Genomic DNA, 14,231 nt, shown 5'->3' on the forward strand with positions numbered 1-14,231 from the left:
AATAATGAAAACTGAGAGTCTAGCACCTTATCCCCACGCTTTCTTGTAGATGCTATACAAAAAGCATATAAAAAGGTTATTATAAAGAAACTTGAGACAGTGCAAACTTTTGGGGAAAAATCCAACAACTAGCAATTGAAGTAAAGCACTAATTATTCTGTTCTCAGCAGAAAAACATTAATAGCTCAGTGTCCCCTGAACACCTGTTGAAAACAGAGACTTAAGAAGTGCTCACTATGGCAACAGTGTGCAGTTTGATTATGATTAGGGAGGGTTTTCAAGAGTAAAAATGTTAGATGCAACTTAAAGCAGACAAATACAGGTAAATAGGCTTTGATAAAAATGGTTTGGAAGTTCCCATGCTCTCAGGTGACTGTTTCCTTTGTGGAGTCGTTTGTGGATTCCCTCTGCCGTAAAATCGTGGATGGAAAGAGCAATCTTGTCAACTTCCACGAAAAAAAGAACAGGCAGTTTGATTTTGTGGTGCAGTATCAAGTTTATTAAATAGGATCTTGAACAAATAAGTAAAGCTGAACTTCAGTTGGAGAACACTGCATGGAAAAAGTAAGAATTCTTAAAAATGAGAAAGTACTTATGTTTGGTGTCGTTTACAGAAAAATTAAAGTGGGAGGTTGTCAAACAGCAACCTGCCTGTTTTTTTATGGTTTTAATGAAGTGTGGTTATTTCTGATACAAACACCACCGACATGTGGCATTCTCTAAAGGATGTTTGAAGGGGTTTCCCACGCGATCCCTTTTGATTTTTTCGGTTAGGCTTTTCATCCTTACGGCTGCTGCCTTTCCCTCGCCGTGGTAGCAGAGCTGTGAAGTGGGCAGCTCCGCCACTGCCCTGTTACTGCCGACCCCGGTGCCCCTGGGGCGCTGGTTTCCTCCGCGGTGCTGCTGGGGCGGGCGCCGGATGGCACCCTCTGGGGTTTGTACGAGTGGCCACGGTCGTCCTGGGCGTAGATTTGGTTCCGAGAGACAGACTGCCCCGTGTACAGGGCACAGAAAAAGTCGCTTTCAGTAAAAGCAAAGAACCGGTCCGGGACGTAGCTCCGCCGCCTGCGGCTCCGGGATTATTCCCGGCTCCCCGGGAGGAGGAGCCGGAGCCGGAGCCTGCCGGGGGCGGGAAGGGGCGGCAGGTTTGGGATGAGGCGGAGGGAGGAGGAGGAGCTGGAGCGGCAGGAAGGGTGTTTCCCTGCGCAACTCCCGGCTGAAGTGACTCACACAGGAAACTCCCTGCCAGGCGCGGCCCAGGAGCGGAGCCGCCGGGCCGACGCGACCCTCGGCGGCCGGGCCGAGCGGACAGACAGACAGACAGACGGACGGACGGGCTCCTCCCGCCGCCGGCAGCGCCGCTCCCGGGAGCCGGCGGAGAGCGGGTGAGCTGCGCTTCCCGGGGCCGCCCGGGCGCCTTCACCCCCTCCCCCGAATTCGGGCTCTGGGTCTGCGGGGCCGGGCGCCCCCGCCGCGCCCCCCTCGCTGCTAGCCGTGAGCCAGTGCTCTTACTCGGGGCGTGTTTATCCGCGGTGTCTGGCGCCCCCGGAGCTGGGAGGGGCCGCGGGGGTCCCGCTGCTCGGGCGGTGCCGGGCCCGGCGGGAAGGGCCGTGCGGAGCCGCGACGGGCGCTGTGGGCAGCGGGCAGGCGGCCGTGCCCCCGGCGGGGTGGGTGCCTCCGCGGTGGTTACCGAAAAGCCACTGCTGGCTTTTATTTCTGGGTGTGAGGTTTAGCTTGTTCTCTCATGCGTGGCCCGTGTGTTTGCAGCACCGAGTGGTCAGAGTTCTGCCTCCCAGGCTGTCTTGGAATGGGCTAGACGGGGAAAAAATAGAACGCGCTGTGCAGATTCATCTCCCTCCTCAGAGGAAGGAGGTATTCTGTAGCTCTGTCTAAGGACGTGGAATAACTTCCTCATGAGGAACTTGAGAATTATCCAGTAAAATAACTATGCTGTGATGATAGCAGCACTATAAGCTTGAAAATCCCCAGATGATGGTCTGCCACCCCATCCCTCCTCTCTAATGAGCAAAGGTGAAGGCAAAGACATGCTCTTCATCTTTCTGAATATTCATGTAGTTCAGCAACGTCTCTGCTGGTTTTTTGCCTTTCATTAGGCTCTCGTTGCCTTGATTTTTATTCCTGCGCTGTTTGATGGCAGGTTGGAGTCTTATTTAGACGCATAAATGGTTGTTTGTGCCAGGAAGGCTGTTGGGAGGAAGTTGTCTTTGTGGGATGTAGCCAGTCTGCCTCAAGTGCTGGCTGGAGAGCGTGTATTGGTGAAGGAGGAAATCTAGCTGGAGGAATTTCTTCTTAATTAGAAGGTCATACCAGCCTTTTCTGTAAACTGTGGGAAATGAAAAGCTTAGGCTAATGAGCGACTCCAGTCCTTATTGCATTCCAGTTACTTATTTGACATAACTTTATTATAATAAGCTTATTGAACATGTACATATGCGGTATTGTTGGGTACTGTTTTCTTCAAAATTAAATTTCTAATAGTATTGTAATGCAATTTGACAATCTCTGCATTATGTTTTTATTAGTTGTACTTAAACTGTTTTATGTTCAGAGAAGGTCTATATGAACTATATGATATACTCCTTAATTAAGTTCTGATTCTCGACTTTAATTAAGTCCCAGGTTTACTTTTAAAAAAGTTTTTTAAACTTTTGTAAACACAGAGCTTCTCCTGTTCTAGTGGAAAAGCTTTCTTTACAATAGTGTTAAAGTTTCTCTTAAAGCTTTCCCAGGCAACTGGTCTGTGAAGTCTGGCTGGTGTAGGCAGCCAGTTGTCTCTGTAGCTGCCAGGAGGGAGGAGGAGGAATTTGGAAGAAGTCTGTACAGCATTGGGAAGGCTTAACCCCAGTATCTTCAAAGCTTGCTTGGCTTATATTTTTTTTTTTTTTTTTTTTTAAGTAAGGACTATGTACTTAATGGAATGTTACTAATGTACTTTGGTTTTCAGATTGTCACAGCTACTTTATGTATTCTGAGAATGAACATCTCTGAGTCTTAGAAAAACACCCAAATATTCCCACCTCTCAACATCCTTGCTTGAAGATGGGGAAAGACTTTGTTTTGTTTACATGTCTTGTGTTTGTCAGTTTCTTTTGAGAGTCCTGATTTGGAGAATGGAGTGGTGTTTGAAATATGCTCAGCTCTACTAGTTTAAAATTTCTCCCATAATAGATATCACAGCATTCAAACTTGAATGGAGCAAAATTATCTAAGTTGTTTAAAATATTTTTAAAATATTTTTTATAAGAAAGGTAATTTTCCACAAACAATTTAGACTTTTCAGTTTTTAACTGTTGAATGTGTGACTTATAAAAAAACCCCTCACAGTCCTTTTGTGATGTACCTGTAATATTCAAAGTATTCCTTAACAAAATTCTTGTTCCTTCAGTTTACCTTAGGTGGAAAATGTCCTCAGGGCTTAAACCACCAAATTCTCTTGGTGCATTATACTGACTTTGTCACATAATTAAGTAATTACCAGAAATCTGTTCCAGCTATGTGTTCCATGTTAGATGTTTGTCTGATATACTCCATAAGTTTTGATTAGTGCTTTGTTTATGCATTCTGGGAGAGAATTGTCTTGGAAGGTGGTTTGTTCCCAAGACCATCTGATTTTTATTTTTAAATTTGTTTTTTGAAGATTTCCAAGATATGCAGGTTGATGTGGAAAAATCAGTGGTTGGAATTGAACTGCAAGGTTGGAACAAAAAGATAGGACAAAAAATCCCCACAAATCTGTTTTTTGTGGAAACAGTTGTATTCATCCTCTGGCCTGAAAACTGCTAGAACTGCTTGCAATGCTATACAAGAGAAAATTAGTATAATTTCCATGCTTATTTATGTGCATATCAAGTGAGTTTCATTTTACAGTTTTTGCCCTATGTTCTCTGGGCAAGTTCTTCAAGTGGTTCCATTGCTGTTCCACCAAGTAAACTTGAATGCTGGGCAGCAAGTTTTACCCTGCCGAGCTGGAAGTCAGCTCTGTGATTGACTTCACTCCTCTCGAAACAGTGACCGTGTGAGCTTCTGAATTTCCACTGTTTATACATTTTCAAATAACTGCAGCCACTGTGGCAAGCCCAAACTTAATAAGCAATTATGCTTGAACCAAGCTAAATTCTTGTTTACCTAGGGATGCTGTGGGAGCTTGGCACATCCCAGACATGAGTGGCCATGGAGTGGGTCGAGGTGGGTCCATCCATGCGTGTGGGATTGTGATTAATTTAAACATTTCTGAGTTTCCCTGTGAGTATTTTCTCAGGGAAAAAGGGGGAGAGCGGGGAGTAAATGTAACAGAATTGTAAATTTTTGATCGGTAGAACATATACCTTGTTACAAGTGGCCCCTGGCAGACTTTACTCTTGAAGGTCATCTTGCTATTTTTTTGCTACATTGTTATTTGTATATACAACAAGTAAAAGCCGCCTATCCTTGTCCTGGTTTTTATGCAGAACTGAAACAGTAAAATGAAAGGACATTTCAACGTTGTGAAATATGACAGTATACCTAAAAAAACTCACAGAGAGCTTGGTAATGGTGCTTAACATTTTAAGCTACATATGTCAGTTCAGGATTCTTTACTGCACGTCTGCCCTTAGAAGCTGACATTAGTAGGGCTCGGGGGCACACTTTGCTGTGTAATACTGATAACAGAGTGCATATTGATTTGCTTTGTTAAAATGTAATTCCATTAATCCACATCACTGCCTTTCTGGTGGTAAAATTAATGTATGATGCATTGATGAGACTGCTACAAGAAGACAGAGGTTGCAAAATAGCAGTTAATCTTTTTATCTCTTGGCATAAAAAATGTTTAGTGATATTTTGGGTAGCTTCTTATCTCTTGTAAAAGCGAAAATCCTGAAGCTTGTTTTCTTCATAAGACTTAAAAGATTTTTCTCTGTGTCAGTATGCACTGTAGAGTTGAGGTAAAGGTTGGTATGACACAAATGATCATCAGGTATTTGCCATCTCAGAAGAAACCCCCTTTCCCTCAGGCTGACCATCAGCAGACAGCAAGTGATTTTATAGCTGTGTAGCCTTTCTGCAGAAAGACCTTTGTAGGAGAGGTGATTTAAGGTTGTGGGCAGCTGAGTTGAGCACAGGTCTGGCTCGGGGTGTTGTAGAGGGAGCCCATCTCTTCAAGCTCCCCCAGAGCTGGAGGTCATGGTGGTCCCTGCTCTTGAGGAGCAACACTTATGTCCTGCTGCTGTATCCCTTCTCCACATTTTCTGTAGCTGTTTCATTCTGCCAGACTCGGCTCCTGCTGGAAGGGATCCCAGCAGGGCACCAGTCTGATGGTGAGCTCAGGGAGGACTCTCAGGATGGAAATCCCTTTATTGCTGAATTAGCTGGTTGCTGGGCACCCACTGTGTGGGACTTGGCCAGCTGTGGTCTGCTGTAGGCTTGCAGCCCTCTTAGTCATGCTGTAAGGTCCCTGCTATACTCTTCTCAGTGACTACAGAGAAGGTGAAACATGGTAGTTCTTCAGCTGGGTGGTTGTTCTGTGATTCTTTATGTGTGTGTTGCTAGGACAGGTGCTCAGGCCTAGGCTGAGCTTAAAGTGAGTGTCCTCCACAAGAGTGGATGTTCTACCTGTTAACTTTACTTGAATAAGAAAAGCTTTAGTAATCGGGTAGCAGGTGTGGAATAGGCACTTCTGTTCTTGCTTTCATCAGAGGTAAATACCAGGGCAGCAGGCTGTGGTGCCCTCCTTTTCCTAGCTGTGTCAGCTTACAAAGTGGTTATTTGAGGGGTGAAATTCTGTGATTTCTCTTTGCTTGAACCAAATACTGGGAGATTTTTTCAATTTAAGTCTGCCTTTCAGCAAGCCTTTCACATGACTGGTTTTTGCAGGTCTGCATTCTGGCACTCAGGAGGTAATAGAATGCCAAATAAACTTTTTAAAGCAAGTAATTACACATTTGGTGGGAAAAAATGTCATCCCCTCTCTTCTGTCTCCACTGAAAGACATCTTAAGAATTCAGACAGTGTATAGACTCATTTGCAGAGAGATGACACTCTCTGCCAATGATTAGCAGGGTTAAGTCTCAGTAATGTTCTTATGAATTACTTTGTTCTAAAGTAAAAGAAAAAATTAAATGGTGCTTTTGGTCTTAGAAACAATTAGATTTAAAAACCATTCTGTGGTTTTATGTTAAGACATGAGTCTCAAGAATTGACATGCTAAGTAGTGATTTCAGCTGTGCAAATGACACAAGGTTCTGTTAGAGTTCTGTTGCTTTATACACTACACCTATACAAGAGATGTGTTTCCAGGGTTTAGATAAAAATATGTTCTGTACTTCACTTTAAAATACTTTAATTCTGATAGGGACATGGACACTTTGTTGACAGGAAATAAAGATGCTGTTGAACTGAAGCTATTTATAGCCTTCTCTCAGTATAACTCAAATTATTTTAAGTGGGTTCAGTGATGTAAAATCAATAAGGAGAGTACACTGAATTATAGGTTCTGGGTGTGAAGTTCAGGCAAACTGTCATGACACGTGGTTCAAGATAAATGTGAATGCTTGTCAGGTGATATCTGAAGTAAAGCTTTGGATGAATTTTTACTGAAACTGTGTATTTTCTTGTATGAAATACTACAGGTAATGAGCTCTTTCTGAGGAAAAAGAAACTAAAATTTATTTATTTTTGTTTTCTCTTCTACTCTGTCCTGTACTATTTCCTTAGGTTTTTTTTTTAAAAGAATTATTAAACCATGATTTACTTCTTATGCGATTCACTGTCTCCTCACAGAAATGTACATAATGGTAGATTTTTTTTAACAGCTTCTGAAGCCTGTTGGTTTGGGGTTTGTTTTAGTTTTCTTTTTAAATACCATAATTTTGCAAAATTGTATATAATTATTGTACTGGTTTAGATAATAAATAAGAAGCTACTTTTAAGCATTGATAGTAAAAATTTGCCTAAAATATCTTCCAACTTACTTTTCAGATGAAGCTGTGTAATTTTTTTTTACGTGAAAGTGGAGAGTGTTGTGTTGTTGACTTACCAAATACCTACAGGTATAGAAAAGGAGTGTGAATGACAGCAGACAGCCTCTTTTTCAGAGTAATTGTTACTGAAGCCTTTGTTCATTTTTTAAACTCAAACTAAGGCAACAGTGAAGCCAGAGCTTCAGCTGCAGGCTTGACTTGAAAAACCCCCTGGATATAATTAATGCTGTTGAGTCATTGAGGGACATGTGCCTGTAAGATGATCATGCAAAATGCAGAGATGCTGTGGAAGGGAGACCTGGGGGGCTACCCCTGCCTGGGGGTCTGCCCCCAGCAGTGGGGTGATGGTGTCCTGCCACAGACAGGAATGTTGCCAGGCAGACTCCCCTGAGAAGCTGTAAGACTGACCCTCGAGCAACCATCTGTGTAACTGGGCTAAGGAACAGCGTTCTGTCTTCCCCTCCCCTGAGAAAAAAAATGTTGCTTTTCTTTATTTCTCTCCAGTCTTGTGAAATAAAAATGCAGAACTCACATGCTTTATCAGGAACTGTCGTGATAGGACAAGAAGTAATGGGTTCAAACAGAAAGAGATGAAATTTAGCTAAAAGATACGGAAAAAATTCTTGACTGTGAGGGTGGCAAGGCACTGGGACAGGTTGCCTAGAGAAGCTGTGTGTGCCCCATCCCTGCGAGTGTTCAAGGCCAGGTTTGATGGGGCTTTGAGCAACTTGGTCTAGTGGAAGGTCTCCCTGCCCATGGCATGGGAGACAAACTATATGATCTTTAAAGTCCCTTTCAACCAGAGCCACTCTGTGAGTCTAAATAAACAGTTTGGCTGAGGGGTTTTGTTGTTTCTTAAATGGAAATCTGAAGACTCCAGACTCTTGTTTTTCTCTCCATTATTGAGGCTCATCTCTTTTACTTGCATCATGACAGCCCTCCATCCACTGAGGTGCTCAGTTCTCCATGCCCAGCTCCTTTCAGCCCATGTATACTGGTGTGCCCTTTTTGATTAAAATACCAGCACTCTTTGGACCAGGCACCAAGGGCAGCCAACGAAAGCCATGCTGAGCAGGTATCAGCAATCTGTGATGGAGGACTTCATCCTGAGCCATGCCAGGCTAATTCCATGTGAACTTGCTTTCCTTTTTGGGGTGGTTATTACTTTTGCTGCACCCTTTCTCATTCTTTGCACTATGTTCACAGTGGGAGTGTTATCTTTGCTAAGAAGTGAGAGGGCTTTTCACAACTGTAGTTGTAGTTTTCACCTGCTGTGTTTTATTGCTTAGCTTCTGTGGTGAGCATCAGTCTCATCCAAAGCTGTGCAGCTTTGCTTCCTACCACCCGTGCAGCAGAGGATCAGGGACAAGTACAGAAGAAATGCTTGTTGAGAACAGCTGCAGGAGAGAGCTGCATCAGCAGAATGCAAAAATGGCAGCAAACTGAGAAGGTTGAAACGTATTATGGAGTGAACTGGGTGAGAGGAAAAGAATGCAAAGAAGAGAAGGGAAGGGGGTTGATCAGGAAGGTGAAATGGTGCAATTCAAAGGTGTAATACCAGAGAATATGAATAGGGTAAGGCAAGTAAATGTAGCAAGACAGATCTCAGCACACCTAATCTAGAGTGCAACAATGCTTAAATCTCTAACTTCATTGCAGTCTGAAGAGAAGCCTAATATTGCAGAAGTAGATCCATCCTGTACATCACTTTGTTCACTCAGAACTCAGTTCTTCTGTGAGAATTAACTTTTAAATCAGCACAAACCCCCTCAGCCATCTAGCCCATCAACAGATTTTTTTATTTTACATTTGTGACATATCTTGGGCTTCACACTTAGTTTCACAGATAAAGCAAACCAAACAAAACACTTCGTAAATACTTGTGGCACAAGTGCTGTTGCAGAGAGAGGTTGCATGCTGCAGGATAAACTTCAGAGACAGGCTCTCCCTCCTTATTCAGCTAAGTGGGATACTTTTGGATGAAATTTTAGAGGCTTAGGCTTCTCCCATGCCATCACAATGGATTCTCAGATAAAATTAGTGGAATGAGCTGAATTAATTTTTCATCTTTGAAGTGTGTGCATCCTCTGCTTGAGCTTACTACAGAGGGATAGCATTTCACCCTGTATTTTAACATCAGGAAGTTGTATCTCTCTTCCAAAGTTTCCAGATATGGAATAATGCTGCAGATGCATAGTACTGGCCAGGCTGCCCTTCAGAATACCTGGTTGTTACTTGCTGCATCATCATCATCCCCTGCAGCTGCTGCTGCTGTAGAATTAGTATGTGCTCATCCATGTGCTCCTCCTGGCTGCTAGCACTGCAGGAAAAGATAAATTCACTCTTGTGGTGCCTTGCTAGCAAAAATATAGTGACTCCAGCCTGGTGCTGTGATGTAGGAGTGCAGAGGTTGCACTATGTTCTCTAGCTGTGGGAGAGTTTTCTTACTGATGTGGTAAAAAGGAGTAGTTAGTAGACATACACGTGGTGGCAGGCATCAGAAAAGGCAATTCCGTGACTCACCAGTCTGGATCTAGGCTTCATCCAAAGAGCCTTAGACTCCCCCATTCCTAACCTGCTGTGACTATAGTAGAGTGTCAGACCTTCCTTTTATTGGAAAGTGCTTGATTTAATCCAGGATATTGAAAGGGAAATTACTTGACAAGCATAACCAATTGTCCTCTGAGTCCTGGTGGTGGTCAGTGTGTCAGCAAGTCATTTCAGCTCCATGACAGCATCCTTAGCACTGCTGTCCTTGTGATCTTGATTATCCTGTGGGAGGAACAGTACTGACTCACTGAAGTGTGGCCTTTACATTGCATTAATGGTGCTGCTGTTGCCCAGAACTCAGTTTGCCAGGTGATAAGGTTGGTGTATCACTGAACACTTGAACCTTGCTTGCAGGGTCATAGCACAGGCATTGCTTATGTAAAGAGATGGAAGGGATGAGGATTGCTTTTTGGGGTGTTTCTCTGCAGGCTGGACAGAAGCAGTGCAGATTGTGTGAAAAAATTCACATGTGACTAAACACAAAGAATGTTTCATTTAGGAAGCTGAGATTTTCTTTTAAAAAAAACCAAAAAACCATGCTGTTAGCCTGATGTTCTTCCCTCAGTCGGCCTGCTTTTGGAAGCCTGCAGTTATTGTGAGCCGCATCATCCTGTAGGAGTCTAATATTAAATTAATTGTCTCTATTATATGGCCATTCTTCTGGGACTCATTATGATGTTTGGATGGGATAATACACTGCTGGAATTTTTTTCTCTATTTGACGTATTGGGCCTTTTTTTAAATTCCGCTTGCAGATGTATTTTTGAAAGCTTAACAGTATGTCAAATCTCTTGCACAAAGGACTGTCAGCTGCTGTTTGCTTTCTTCTGTCTTTTACTTTATTCAGACAGGCCAGTAAATGATGTGAAAAGCATTTTTCTTTGCTCCTTCGGCTTATGCAAATCTGTTGCTTAGGAACGGAAAGGAGCTCCAGTCCCAAAAGGAACATCTTAGGCTGATCCGCTTGGCAAAAAGGCAGATTGTGCTGTCCAGAGCACAGGAAATGGAATTCAAACAGAGGAGAACCCTCATGTTGCTGTTCTCTGAAGTGCTTCAGCTATCAGTGTTAAAATGTTTTCTGCTCAGTCTGAATTGATAGGTAAGCGGTCGAAGGGCTGAGTTTGTAATTTAATTAATATAGAACTAAAAGGGAGTTTTTAAGAGAGTTCTTGGAGGTTTAAAATAAAAAATGAGTATTTTCATAATTGCTGTGCTGTTCTTGGGAGACAAAATCCGTTCCTTTTGTTCTCTTGCTGCCACAAGGGCCCTTTGTGATTGGAATCTCATTGTTTAAATTGAGTAGGAACATTACATAGCATATTGAATCAAATTTTTGTAATAGAATTGATTTTCTGCAGTCCAGTAGCATAGAAAAATGACACAATGGGACGGAAGAAACCTGAAAATGTTGTGATGCTATAGGGATAAAACTTCTGCTGCTCTGCCAACCAATTCTGTTCTTGTGGGAATGTTGACATTAGTTGCTGTGGAATTTACTGAGTTTGGTCCTGAAGACCTCATTTCAGCAGGCCAGTCAATCATCTTTTTGAATATACTTTCATTTGAATTTCTTTCCTTCAGTGTGTTGACTGTGGAATATCTTTGCTTCTCTTGTTTTTTCTTTTTTTTTTTTTTTTTGGTGTAAATACTAGCTTCTCTTCTCCCTCTTTAACTGCAGCATGTAAATTTTTCCTGATTTTCATCACAGATTTCTGCCCTTTTAAGTAGGGTGATCTTTGATTTATTTATTTATGCAAAAGGAATATAGATTATTTATTAATATTTATGTTGATATATAATAATTTATTTTAGGCAAAACCACTCATGTTGATACATATTTCAATTAATGGATTACACAGCAATTTTAATCTTCAGTATCCATGATACTATATTTTAATTTAAGATTCAAAGATTCTGCTTTTGCAGACTTGGGAAAGAAGAGAGGCAGTGTAAAAGGAAGTTGCTGTTTAAAGTGCAGACATGCTTCCTCTTTGTCTTATTTTGAGCCTGGGAACATGTACAAGCACTTGGAGATCAAATGCTTCTATTTAAAAACAAAATGTGTCCAGTGGACTACAAAAAGACATAGGGCATCCCCTCCCAGCATAATTTTTCAGTCAAATTAAACACTATTTTCTTCTGCACAGTCAGAAAATATTCAAAAATTTCTACAGTCCAGCAATTTTTTATCATTGAAACTCCACCTTTATTAACTCATGTTTTGGCATGATCCCTCTCCATACTTTTAATATGAAATAATTATTTTCCACTTAAAATTCCAGTGTTGGAGAGCTTTTTAGGATTACGTAGAGAATGCTCTTAGCAAAACCAATTCCCTGGATGTCCCAAAACACCTCTGCTTCCTTGGGCTGCATTCTCCAGCTAATGTTTGTATGTGTTTTATTGCTGTTGGACTTAGGGTGGTTTCTAGGGCTTACACTGTCCTGGGTGCAGCTGGAGGTGGGTTGTGCTGAGCACTTCTGCATGTCCCACTCTGATCTCTGAATATTCTGTGGTAACTTCTCCTGCCATGGGGAAAGAGAACTGTGCTTACATGGGTCAGGCTTTGCTGCTCCCAGCTCAGAGCATAGTGTGAGGCCCCTGGCTGCCAGCTGCAGCCCAGAACTGCTGATCCAACCCTTTGTCACCAGGGGCCCCAAACTCTCCTGTCCAGGGCTGGGAACTTGCCCTGCAGTTTGATGACCATAGGGTGTGTTTTTTTTTCCCTTTCAGATGTGTATTTAAGATACTAGTATAGTGTGTAGCATGGTGGGGTAAGATCAATGCTAATATTCCTCTGACTCTTCTCACCCTAAGATTCAGCAGTGACTCAAATCTTTGCACATTCAGCTCTTCCCACGTGCCTGGCCAGGTGCTATCAGAGGTGCTGGGATGGATGTGTCTTTTGGGGCAAGGAGGGAGAGGGTCTGTACAGAAGAGTAGCAGAAGAGCTGCTCTGAAGAGTACAGGACTCCAGGAGAGGTTTGCTCTGCTGTCATTGCCATGGGTATGTTGGTTCAGGAGCAGATGGGACATGCCCCAGTTTACAACACCCTTTTTCAGTGTCAGTCTGAAAAGTGGGATGAATGGGGGAATTCAAGGGAATTTATTTAATCCAACACAATTTAATCTACCCTTACTAGCTTGCTGCAGCACTTCATGCCAGGGCAGGATAAAGACTCAGCTGGACAAAGACGCAGTCTTTGCTCTCAGACTGTTGGGAATGTCCTGGTAGTTCACCTGAAGTTTAGCTGAAAGAAGTGTGTTCCTTTGCATCACTGTCTCTTTCATGCTTTTATTTCTGTTGAAATGATAGAAAGAAATCCTTGCTTCTGAACAGCTGAGCTAAATGACATGAACCTTGTCAGGACTGTGTGGTGAGGCTGGTTGCTCCACATCCATGTGTGTGATACTGGTGTTGGGGGCAGGTATCATCCACAGCATTGACTGCTCACTCAGGTCTTTCCCCTGCTGTGATATCAGCAAAACCCATCTTTCATTTTCCATGGAAGTTTAATTTTCAGGGCACAAGATGAGCATGTGATAGCAATAGACAGAGTTGTGTCCACTGGGTGATCTTTCCAGTATGCAGCAATATACCAGAAGATGTACTGTAAGGAGCTGACAGCAAAAAACACCTGGAAATCTGTTTCCAGGTTGTTACCAGCTGCACTCCACCGTGCTTCAAGAGGGAAGCCTGCTGTCTTACTGCTCTGATGGTTGTGTGAGGATAAATCCTTAGAGATTTCAAAGTGAGGGTACTTAGATGTCCTCAGGGTGTCAAACCTTTGAGTGAGTGATACAAAGAAAAAAAAGTGCCTGTCAGCTATAGGATTTAGATTTTAATTATTTTTGTTTATTTCAGGGAAATTTAACATTGTTTTTTCAACTTCCATAACTTAAAGCAAGAGTTGTTATAAAGTAAATGCCTCTGCTTGCTTTGTCTAAATCTGAAGAAAAGTTGGCTTTCATGGTAGCTTGGTGTTCTCTACCTTTATTTTTATAACTAAAGGAGTGAATTATACTGTTTATCAGTTTTCTGTGGGAATGTTCTTTTGACAGTCTTAGTACAGGTGATAATGGCAGTTTGCAAGTAATTTAAATGACATATGTACTTGTGTTCTCCAAGGACTTCCTATTATTTCCTTGTGTGTATTCAAGATACCTTTTGCATTTTTAAATTTTTTTTGTGGTAACATAATACCAACCTCATCATCTCCCTGTCTTGTCTAACATAGCCATAACATTGCATCTGATAACTTTTGTAGTGAAGGGCTTTATTTTTCACCAGTATCATCAAACCCAGTTATTTGAGATAGAACTTTTATGTTGGGGATCAATATCTTTTTGAAAATCAGCTGGATAGATTCATAAGACCATTAGAGGACATTTCTGGGAAGCCTTGGTCAGAGGCTAAAGAGGAACTGTGTGGTAATTTCTACACTTATAAGAAGATCTCAATTAGGGTGCAGTTACCTAAGTTCATGTGCTTTACCCTCATTTATTTTTTTTTAAACTTGTTTGCTTGCTACAGGTTGTATCTGTTGTGTTGTGTGCACTGGTGGTGAACATGTATGAGAACTATGATACAAGTATCATTAAGCATATTTTTTCCTGTTTTAGCTATTTGTAGGCCGAGTCCCACTTAACTCTGTCACTGTAAGAAAGCTGAAAAGCTTGTTATTTAACTCTCTAGTAATT

The 14,231-nt window shown here is 42.2% G+C and overlaps 1 protein-coding gene across 2 annotated transcripts in view; it reads left to right on the forward strand.

Moving 5' to 3' along the window:
* The first annotated feature begins 1,184 nt into the window (after positions 1-1,184).
* The window catches only part of CYFIP1 (cytoplasmic FMR1 interacting protein 1), a 72,417-nt gene continuing 59,370 nt past the window's right edge, over positions 1,185-14,231 (forward strand). For both annotated transcript variants that reach the window (XM_079315219.1, XM_079315218.1), the window contains exon 1: positions 1,185-1,385. The gene's annotated coding sequence lies outside the window, so the exon portion shown is untranslated. The remainder of the gene's footprint in view (positions 1,386-14,231) is intronic.

Source organism: Erithacus rubecula (assembly GCF_903797595.1).
Source record: "Erithacus rubecula genome assembly, chromosome: 1".
In the NCBI taxonomy this organism is placed as follows: Eukaryota; Metazoa; Chordata; class Aves; order Passeriformes; family Muscicapidae; genus Erithacus; species Erithacus rubecula.